The 11,411-nt window shown below is 46.2% G+C and overlaps 1 long non-coding RNA gene across 1 annotated transcript; it reads left to right on the top strand.

Moving 5' to 3' along the window:
- Window positions 1-2,223: 2,223 nt before the first annotated feature.
- On the top strand, window positions 2,224-11,192 carry LOC310657749. The gene is made up of 4 exons (XR_014501894.1): window positions 2,224-2,425; window positions 6,245-6,525; window positions 9,957-10,062; window positions 11,178-11,192. It is a non-coding gene; the product is annotated as an uncharacterized lncRNA (long non-coding RNA).
- The last annotated feature ends 219 nt before the right edge of the window (window positions 11,193-11,411 follow it).

Raw genomic sequence — 11,411 nt, 5'->3', positions numbered from 1 at the left:
ATCTATTTCTGGGTACAAGAATGTACCTCTGAAACACACAGAATAATAATAGAACAGCAGTGCTTTTGAGCATGTGCAGAGTGCAAATCCGTGCCTGCTAAGCAACAAGCCTGTCTCTCTCAGGGTTGGGGGAAACCACTAGCCCGAGAGTGGTAATAATAGACCCAGAATCTACTTTTGGGTACTAAGGCATCATTCTGAAGGACATGGAATAACAATAAAGCAGTGCTTCTGGGGAAGTGCAGAGTGCAGATTCTAAGACCCTGCGATAAGGAGGAATGAGGGAGAAATTTGGTTTGATCTGATTTTTACACAAAGCTACCCAATTCAGTTTCCAAACCACGCGTGAACTGAAACACAGCTGTCCGTTAAACCTGCCTGTTTCTGAATTTGTTGAAGCTGTTTCCCCCCCACCAAATAAAGCACACACAAAAATCTCTCTGTATTAGGAGAAAGCGTGCATAAAAATGCACATATTAGCGACACCAACGTATAAAATGCATCATATTGGGGAAACTCTTGCAAAAATGTGTACATCTGGCAAATTGTCACGAGGATTTCTTTGTATGTAAAAAAATTACAGAAACGGGGAGAATGGAACTCAAGCCTGGAAAAAGCGAGAAACCAAGAGGAAATGGAATCGGCAGAGACACCCCCTTCCCTAGTCCCAGGGTTAGGGGAAAACAGCCGCCAGAGAGCCCAGATTCCAAGTTGACTCTTGACCCTCTGCTCCTCATTAACTTTCTGACCACTCTACTGATGCCGGCTGTTGGCTTCTTTTACCGCCTTGGCCTCTGGCCAGTTCCAGCGATTAGAGAACTTCTGAGTGCCCCTTGGAGGACATCCAGCCTGGCAACCATCACAGCACCACAAGTGTGTTGAGTGGCGTCCGAGGCCACGGGGCCCTCTCCAAAACAAACACGTTGGCGGGAGGCTCGGTGACCGCAGGGCGTCTTGCCCAGGGAAGACTTGCCAGCCTGGACTCTTCCATTCAGAGGCACCCAGGGGACCACCGGCTGTTGCCATAGCAAGTTTGGAGAGGAAGAGGTAAAAGGGGGGATCTTGCAGTGGGTGTGATTTTGATGGTGAAAGGATGCCCTGGCAAGCTTTCGGATCCCACCAAGTTCTTTTGCACCATGCAGAAACATATTCAACAGAACTGTGTGGTTTTTAATTTTAATTTTAATTTTAATTTGAAATTTTATTTACAACATAACATAACCCCCCCACCCCCCCCAGTACAGAAATACAATAAACATAACATCCAACAAAACAAACACCCAAATAAAAGACTTCCTTTATCCTGTACCTGGCCTCCTTATTTACTTCTTATAAACTGTTTAGTTTATGAATAATTATTAAGATTTTTCTAATTATAACTTAAATATCCACAAAGTCTCCTGGAGACATTAAGCGAAGCAAGTCCAGGTATGTATTTTACGGCACTGTTTTGGGAAGTATTCTCTGCATTTTCCCCATGCTTTTTGAAACTCTTGTCTAGTGTGATCTCTAATTGCCTCTCTTAATCTAGCCAGTTCAATATACTCTAACAGTCTTGCCATTCCCTTTTTGTTGGCACAGTTTCTTTTTTCCAGTTTTTAGCAATTAGGATCCTTGCCGCTCCTGTGGCATAGAGGAATATTTTCTGATCTTCTCTGGCTATACCTGTGTCTGTTATCCCTAGTAGAAAAACTTCTGTATTTTTCATAGTTATACTTAAACATTTTTTAAGCTTAGAACGGTGTGGTTTTTGATCAGATTTTGAGCATTGTTTTTATTCCCTCTCCCTCTCTCTGCAGTCTCCTCTGCCTCTCATGTTCCTTTCTGAATCTCTCCAAACAACTGTCTTCAGACAGAAGCCCATACCCATTTCTCCAGTGAAAATGGGGACATCCTTGAGAAGGCAGGGTCCAAAGGAAAGCAGAACAATACGATGGGACCAGCTTGGCTGCAGGAGTTGCCAGAAGGAGGCGTACAAGGCGCCACTCAGGGACTCTGGATTTGTGTGGTGACTACTCCTGAGACTTTTCTTCTCCTGAAGATATCCTGGGTGATTGCTGTGGGATGTGAAACACAAGAGCAGTCAAGTACAACATTCCTAGAGTGAACATGTTTACACATGGGGAGGAATGTTTGTCCAGCCATGGAAGGAATCTTTGTTTCCTTCTGGGCTGGGACAGACTTCCTCTGCATGTGACTAGAGGTGGGCGTGGCCTCACCTGTGCAGGTAACGACAAAAGCACAGGGCAGGGCAGCCATCTCTCTCTTTTTGACTGCATGCCTTGAAGAAGCAACATCTGCTTAGCCAAAGATGCTCTCTTGGCCAAGAGAGGACAAAGGGACTGTCTCCTTATGAGATAGTTTCCAGGTGTATGTTACTTTTCTAAGATAAGTCTGCCTTCTGGGATCCGATTGTGAACAGAATGTGAGTAAACTCATTTTATAGTTTTATAGAAGACTGTGTTGTGTCTTATCTTTTATGAGGGAATAAGGGAAAAATACCAGAACAGTTATTATAGAGGCTTTAGTGAGCCTGAGCAAACACATCCGCTGTGAGTTTAAAAAAAGGGGAATGTTACTCTGCTAAACTGTGACCTTGTTAACACGAGTTGGAAAGGCTATAATCAGACAATATATCCTCTCCTGCACCCCTGAACATTCCCACAATTGCCCTGAGCGAAGCCTCCAGAGGGCCACCATTAAGGCTCCCAGCCTGGGTGTGCCAAACTGGGTCTTTGACCAGAGTGAAATAAAGTCTTGTTTCTGCCCTGTGCAAAGCAAAGAGTTTGGATTTGGATTTGATATCCCGCCTTTCACTCCCTTTAAGGAGTCTCAAAGCGGCTAACATTCTCCTTTCCCTTCCTCCCCCACAACAAACACTCTGTGAGGTGAGTGAGGCTGAGAGACTTCAGAGAAGTGTGACTGGCCCAAGGTCACCCAGCAGCTGCATGTGGAGGAGCGGAGACACGAACCCGGTTCCCCAGATTACGAGTCTACCGCTCTTAACCACTACACCACACTGGCTCTAAAGGAGGTTTAGGATCAGAGTTTTGCTTCTCCTGGATGGGTTACCTTCCTCTTGAATACAAACCATTGCACACCCCCTGACACGAACACTTTCAGAGAAAGAAAAAAGATTTGGGGGATTGTCCTCCATCACAGGCTGAGCCAGGGACGTTCTTCCTGAGTCCAAACCAATCCTGTCTTTTTAAGGACAGAAGTGGAGATGCATTGCCATGATGCAATTCCTCCAGTTTATGACATCAGAGGCAGACTCCCCACCCAATGAAGTCATGTTTCAAGGGGAAGGTTCACAGAACAGGCAGCCCCTGGCAGGGAATCCTGGGTGTGGCCAATGCTCAACTTGGCTTGTTTATGCCAAATCTGGTCTTATTGCGGGGTCTTTTCTGCTCTATGAAGCCTGGAAGGTGGAGAGGGGAGCAAATGCTGAACTCTTCTATGCTCAAAGCAACCCAGTGCATTATCTCTGTGGGAGTCACCCAGAACCTACTCTGGCGCCCTTAAAATAAAGGCAACACAACCTAAGGAAAGGAGGGGGTGATGAAGGAGTGGGCATGAGGCCAACTCGGTGGTGCAGGACGTAAGAGAAGATGCCCGGTTTCTGAAGGAGGTAAGCCCTGGGTGCTAGGCAGGCCCACAGATCCTAATTGCAGATATTTTAGAGCAAGCTGCAGCTAGGAGGCAGGCGGAGAGTCAAAAGCACTCTGAATGTGTTTAGATGCCCTCTTTGTATTTGTTGTTGTTGTTTAGTCATTTAGTCGTGTCCGCCTCTTCGTGACCCCCTGGACCAGAGCACGCCATGCCCTCCTGTTTTCCACTGCCTCCCGCAGTTTGGTCAAACTCATGCTGGTACCTTCGAGAACACTATCCAACCATCTCTTCCTCTGTCGTCCCCTTCTCCTTGTGCCCTCTTTCTTTCCCAACATCAGGGTTTTTCCCAGGGAGTCTTCTCTTCTCATGAGGTGGCCAAAGTATTGGAGCCTCAGCTTCAGGATCTGTCCTTCCAGGGAGCGCTCAGGGCTGATTTCCTTCAGAATGGAGAGGTTTGATCTTCTTGCAGTCCATGGGACTCTCAAGAGACTCCTCCAGCACCATAATTCAAAAGCATCCATTCTTCGGCGATCAGCCTTCTTTATGGTCCAGCTCTCACTTCCATACACCACTATTGGGGAAACCATAGTTTTAGATGCCCTCTTACTAATTTATTTTGCAAAATTTATATGCCGCTTAGTTGTAAATAAAAACAAAATAAAAACCTTAAACTGGTTTACAAAAAAAAAAAAGATAAAAGAATAAGACAGGTGTGGTGCAATGGGTCAGTGCTGTTAACCAGAAGGTTGGTGGTTTAAGCCTGTGAGAAGTAAAACACTGGTTCCTAAGATTTAAAGTCCCAGGACCTTTTAAAATAAATTCTGGGCAAAACTGATGAAACAGCAATATGTTATTGAGAATATACACTTGCAAGTGGGTGATTCGAAAAAGCAGGCATACCTGATTTCATCACAACATGAATATTTATTCCCTGTCTCCGAGCGCAATTAATAAGAGCAACATTTATTCTGAAAAGGCAATCAAAAAGCAACACGAATTATTCCTCTCAGAGCCCAACCTGGGACAGCTCTGAGTAGGATTCCTGCATTTCAGGGGGCTAGACTAGATGACTCTAGGGGTCCCGTCCAACTCTACAACCCTATGAATAAAACTATCAATAAGAAAAACCGACAGCAATAATCTAAGACTGTTGAAAAGTTGAAATATCAGCAGACTAAAAATAGATCACAACTCACAGCGCCAACTTTTTAAACTTCTGGGTAGGCTGGTTTAAACAAAAGGGTCTTTCGTAGGTGCTCAAATGAGTACAGCCAAGGCACCTGCCTGATTTCGATAGACAGGGAGTTCCTGTGGGAATGTTGTGTATAGTAGGGAGAGGATATATTGATTAAATATTAGCCTTACTCATGTTAGTGAGTCAAATAGCAGAGCACATTCCCGTTATAAAGCGGAAAGCTAGCTTGCAGATCCATTTGAATCTCTTTCGTTAAGCAATCCAGTCTGGCTTGCCCAAATTGGATTATTCCTGGTAAATCCCCCTTTGATCCCTCTCAAAAGAATAAAGACACAACAGTCTTTCGTTGAAAGTAACAAGAAGTTTACTTACATTTAGTTCACAGTGTGATCCCTGAAGGCAGGCTTTGGCTTGTACAGTGGTACCTCGGGTTAATAATAATAATAATAATAATTTATTTATACCCCACCCTTCCGGCTGGGTTTCCCCAGCCACTCTGGGCAGATTCCAACTGAATATTAAAAACAATACAGCATCACAGATGCTTCAGGTTACAGACGCTTCAGGTTACAGACTCCGCTAACCCAGAAATAGTACCTCGGGTTAAGAACTTTGATTCAGGATGAGAACAGAAATCGCGTGGCGGCGGCGCGACAAGGCCCCATTACCTAAAGTGGCACCTCAGGTTAAGAACAGTTTCAGGTTAAGTACGGACCTCCAGAACAAATTAAGTTCTTAACCCGAGGTACCACTGTATTCAGCTTGAAGTGTGGGGATTTGGGAGCAGGTGGCAGGATGCTATGTGCATGCCAGGAAGGAAATGATGAGAATTCTGCCCCGATAAGGGTTGAAATCTGCAACCTGAGCATGCATCCTGCAAGGGCCGGGTGAGGGTCCAAAGTTCTCCGAGGCAGACTGGTGGGCAGTGTGATTGTGATAGGAATTTTGAGGTCTTAGATATATGTTAAATATTCATAAGCGTACCAACCAAGCACGTACATAGATCAGCACAGGAAGACCGGCCTAGAACCATTTTGATTCCCAAACTGAGCAAATGTTTTCTCTGCAAGGTTAAAGTGGGAAACCTCCCCATTGTCTCTTTCCTCACAAATCCTGTCTTAAGGGCACATTTAAGATATGAATAGGGTGTGAGCCTGACTCTGTGAGGTTGGTGAGCCAAAAAGGGAAGAAATAGAGCTTCCACTTTCAGGGGCAGTGTACCCCTGAATACCAGGAGTGTGTGTGTGCCGGGACATGCCATTTTCTCCTTCGCCTCAGGCGTCAAGATGTCTTGAGCCAGCCCTGACTGCTGTGATCCAGGGGTCTTTCTTCCCAGACTCCTGGTCTCCCTGCTCCTCCTTTGGTGTTATGCCCAGAGCCTGAGGCGCCATGGTAGGCTTTTTACTCCAGCCTCTTCCCTGATGTCTCCACCTCCAGGGACGCCCTGACACCTTGGGAGAAGCTGCCCCTTGCCGCCTTCCCTGCCATGGACCTATTTGCCCGCTTTGAGGAGTTCCTGGACATCGTGGTGTGCTTGGGCTTCCTCTACTTCCTCTCCTACAGCTCCCTCTTCCTCTTCTACTTCGTCCTCCTCGTGCCTTTGGCCTTCATCTTCGAGGGAGAGGAGACATTGAGAGCGGCAACCTCCTTCCTGCAATCTCCAGCTCAATAAAGGGTGAATTTGAATACACGGCGCTTTGGGAAATATGAGTTGCCCAGTCTGTAGTGCTGTCTGTCTAAAGCCGTCCAGCGGAGGCTGCTCCATGAGGGTGAATGGGGAAGGGTCTGGGGGCTGGCAGATTAAGTTTGGTGGGCCAGGGAAATAGCCTGGTCCCATCTATCTTAGAATCATAGAATCATAGAATCATAGAATCATAGAATCATAGAATCATAGAATCATAGAATCATAGAATCATAGAGTTGGAAGAGACCACAAGGGTCATCGAGTCCAACCCCCTGCCAAGCAGGAAACACCATCAGAGCACTCCTGACATATGGTTGTCAAGCCTCTGCTTAAAGACCTCCAAAGAAGGAGACTCCACCACACTCCTTGGCAGCAAATTCCACTGTCGGACAGCTCTTACTGTCAGGAAGTTCTTCCTAATGTTTAGGTGGAATCTTCTTTCTTGTAGTTTGGATCCATTGCTCCGTGTCCGCTTCTCTGGAGCAGCAGAAAACAACCTTTCTCCCTCCTCTATGTGACATCCTTTTATATATTTGAACATGGCTATCATATCACCCCTTAACCTCCTCTTCTCCAGGCTAAACATGCCCAGCTCCCTTAGCCGATCCTCATAAGGCATTGTTTCCAGGCCTTTGACCATTTTGGTTGCCCTCCTCTGTACACGTTCTAGTTTGTCAGTGTCCTTCTTGAACTGTGGTGCCCAGAACTGGACACAGTACTCCAGGTGAGGTCTGACCAGAGCAGAATACAGTGGCACTATAACTTCCCTTGATCTAGATGCTATACTCCTATTGATGCAGCCCAGAATTGCATTGGCTTTTTTAGCTGCCGCGTCACACTGTTGGCTCATGTTAAGTTTGTGGTCAACCAAGACTCCTAGATCCTTTTCACATGTACTGCTCTCAAGCCAGGTGGCACCCATCTTGTATTTGTGCCTCTCATTTTTTTTGCCCAAGTGCAATACTTTACATTTCTCCCTGTTAAAATTCATCTTGTTTGTTTTGGCCCAGTTCTCTAATCTGTCAAGGTCGTTTTGAAGTGTGATCCTGTCTTCTGGGGTGTTAGCCACCCCTCCCAGTTTGGTGTCATCTGCAAATTTGATCAGGATGCCCTTGAGTCCATCATCCAAGTCGTTGATAAAGATGTTGAATAAGACCGGGCCCAAGACAGAACCCTGTGGCACCCCACTAGTCACTCTTCTCCAGGATGAAGAGGGATTTCACAATAAATCTTATTGCTTTATTATTCATTTCATTAAAAAAAACGCTTGATTGCAAATATATGTACAACTAAAAGTTTTCTCCACCAGTGAGCGCCATCATTATTACAAGTATAAAAGCTAAAGTTAAAGGGACCCCTGACCATTAGGTCCAGTCGTGGCTGACTCTGGGGTTGCGGCGCTAATCTCACTTTATTGGCCAAGGGAGCCGGTGTACAGCTTCTGGGTCATGTGGCCAGCATGACTAAGCCGCTTCTGGCGAACCAGAGCAGAGCATGGAAACGCCGTTTACCTTCCCGCTGGAGTGGTGCCTATTTATCTACTTGCACTTTGAGGTACTTTCGAACTGCTACGTTGGCAGGAGCTGGGACCGAGCAACAGGAGCTCACCCCATCGCGGGGACCTTTTGATCGGCAAGCCCTAGGCCCAGTGGTTTAACCCACAGCACCACCCGCGTCCCTAATTACAAGTATACATTCTATCAAATCTTAAATGAACCAGGCGTTTGCTTATACCGGTGAGACTGAGCGACTGTGTGCCTCAATATTTGTATAAGAAACGAAATTGTGCCACGCAGCCAAATAGCACTCATTTGAACTCTTCACTTCAGATACTTTTAGTTTATGAGAGACCTTTTCAAGGAGCGAAATCTGGCAAACGCTGAAGTACAAGCAGTCCAGATTACTGAGATTGAAAGTTTTCCAGGATTTGGTAATGGAGCCCTCTTCAGAGGCGAGAGAGAAGTTCTTCATTTTTCAGTTCCTTAGGAATATATAAGCAGAACCTGCTGGACCAAGCCAAGGTCCCTTCTAGGCCAGCATCCTGTTTTCACAGTGGCCAAATACCCCTAATAACCTAGGAGTCCAGATAGACTGATTTGGACCTGGAGGTTCCATTAAAAGAGCCTGGCTGTTAGATCAGGCCAAGGGCCCATCTAAGTCCAGAATCCTCTTCTCACAGCAGCCGCCCAGGTGCCTGTGGGAAACAGGTAAGCAGGTTCCAAAAACAAGAGGCTTCTTCTCTCCTGTGGTTTCCAGCAATTGTTATCTGGAAGCATTTGCTGCTGTGGATGCAGAAGATAGGCCTCTTGGCTAGCAGACATCAATAGACTTCTCCTCCACGAATTTGTCCAAGATTCTTTTAAAGCCATCTATGTTCATAGCCATCATTGGCTCCTGTGTCTGTGTTACTGAAGGGGAAGGAAAAGAAGCTCTCCTGCCCCTTAGTGCTTTATTATTATTACAAAAAAATTATTAACAATTTCAACATAACAAAATTTCAAAACGTATCATCTTCATAGAATCATAGAATAGAATCATAGAATCATAGAGTTGGAAGAGACCACAAGGGCCATCGAGTCCAACCCCCTGCCAAGCAGGAAACACCATCAGAGCACTCCTGACATATGGTGGTCAAGCCTCTGCTTAAAGACCTCCAAAGAAGGAGACTCCACCACACTCCTTGGCAGAAAATTCCACTGTCAAACAGCTCTTACTGTCAGGAAGTTCTTCCTAATGTTTAGGTGGAATCTTCTTTCTTGTAGTTTGGATCCATTGCTCCGTGTCCGCTTCTCTGGAGCAGCAGAAAACAACCTTTCTCCCTCCTCTATGTGACATCCTTTTATATATTTGAACATGGCTATCATATCACCCCTTAACCTCCTCTTCTCCAGGCTAAACATGCCCAGCTCCCTTAGCCGTTCCTCATAAGGCATCGTTTCCAGGCCTTTGACCATTTTGGTTGCCCTCCTCTGGACACGTTCCAGTTTGTCAGTGTCCTTCTTGAACTGTGGTGCCCAGAACTGGACATAGTACTCCAGGTGAGGTCTGACCAGAGCAGAATACAGTGCCACTATTACTTCCCTTGATCTTCATTATTTCCCACCTCCCCAACGAACCCTCGCTTCACAAGACTTCTCTCAGCTCCTCTCTCTGATTTCTCAACACATTTTGTTCTCTGCATACTGTAAAATTGTATAAATCCTTATATTATCTGTCTACTATATTAGGTAAAGGTAAAGGGGACCCCTGACCATTAGGTCCAGTCGTGGCCGACTCTGGGGTTGCGGCGCTCATCTCGCTTTACCTGCCGAGGGAGCCGGTGTACAGCTTCCGGTTCATGTGGCCAGCATGACTAAGCAACTTCTGGTGAACCAGAGCAGCGCACGGAAACGCTGTTTACCTTCCTGCTGGAGCGGTACCTGTTTATCTACTTGCACTTTTTTCGAACTGCTAGGTCGGCAGGAGCTGGGACCGAGCAACGGGAGCTCACCCTGTCGCGGGGATTTGAACCGCCAACCTTCTGATCGGCAAGTCCTAGGCTCTGTGGTTTAGACCACAGCGCCACCAAAAGGTGGGGGGTATGAATATATATATAATAAGAGAAGAAGTGTCTGGTGGGTTTCTGAGCTGCTTGCGAAGGATCCATGGGCAGGTTTTTTAAAATGAGCAATGCATCTGCTGATCCAAAATGCAAACAGGCAGAATGTGTGGTCCCTGTGCAAAGGAGTGGGAGACCAACAGACAACCCACTTTCCATATGTAAGAGGGGCATTTGCTAGTTTCCCATTCCAATGCACCAAACGGATTTGGAAAATGTGGGATTTCAGGACCTTTTGCCTAGTGAAACAGATGAAACACCCCTGGATAATAGCCTGCGTTTGCTTGAACCTTGCAACACTGGTTTCTCCCAAGTCTGATCATGGGGGGAAGAAAATGTACCTGGTGCCCGAGACAGAGCGAATCCACTTTTACAGAAGCTTGACAGCTCTAATTAAGGATTTGTGGGATTTGGGTTTTTTTTTTTTTGCTCTTTGTGCTTTCCCCCCTTATGGACACAAGATGGCAACAGAGCTGCATGCGTCTTCCACATTTCAGCCCAGTTCAACGTATCCTTTTAACCATCTGAAGGTGGCACTAGACACATTGCTGGTGTTTTGCAGAAGGAATTGAACTGTATATATGAACTTCAGATCTGTGCAGTTAAAGTGGATTCAAGCAAATCCACTTTTTATTTACCTGCTTCGAAAAAGCAGACTTGTAGTTTGGAAAGTGATAGATCAATGTATTGATGTCACGGACTGGTTAGACACAGGGGGTGGGCGTGGGCATAGACACCAGCTAGGGAACCCCCAAGGGAAGAAGGCTCAGAGCCAGGGGATTGGTGGTGGGATGACAATGGTCAGAGGGAGAAGAGGGAGCAGAATGGGAAGTGGAGGTGTCGGAAGCTGAAGAGGCAACAAGGTTTAGTGAGCAGGAAGAGGCCGTGGCAGAGAGCAGTCCAGAACCAGGGGCAGAAGCAGAGGCTAAAGAGAAGGGGGGCCAAGACGCAAAGTGGAGGCAGGCTGCTGAGGGTTGCAATATGTCCTCTTTTCCCAGGACTCGTCCTCTTTTAGAGGATTAAAATTTCTCTCCGGGCGGATTTATAAAATTTGGCAAAATGTCCAGGTTGTTTTGTTTTGTTTACAGTAACCCAAGAAAAATTGTCTAGTGCATTAGACTCAGATCTAAGGCACCCGGCTAAGCTAGTCTGCAGCAGAGAATCACAACAGAGCAACATCTGAAAGCATCTCCATCCTGTAAAAATCCCTTCTCTTGTGGCTGAAGTCAAAGGATGCTGGCTCAGTTACAAGATCTTCGAGGAGGAGTCTGGGAGGGCAAGAGTTAACACCCCCCCTGACCTTAAAGAGAGCCCATATGTAC

The sequence above is a fragment of the Podarcis tiliguerta genome (genome assembly GCF_965153285.1).
Source record: "Podarcis tiliguerta genome assembly, chromosome: 9".
Taxonomy (NCBI): Eukaryota; Metazoa; Chordata; class Lepidosauria; order Squamata; family Lacertidae; genus Podarcis; species Podarcis tiliguerta.
Note: the sequence above shows the minus strand (reverse complement) of the source record. Positions and strands in the feature narration are given on the sequence as shown.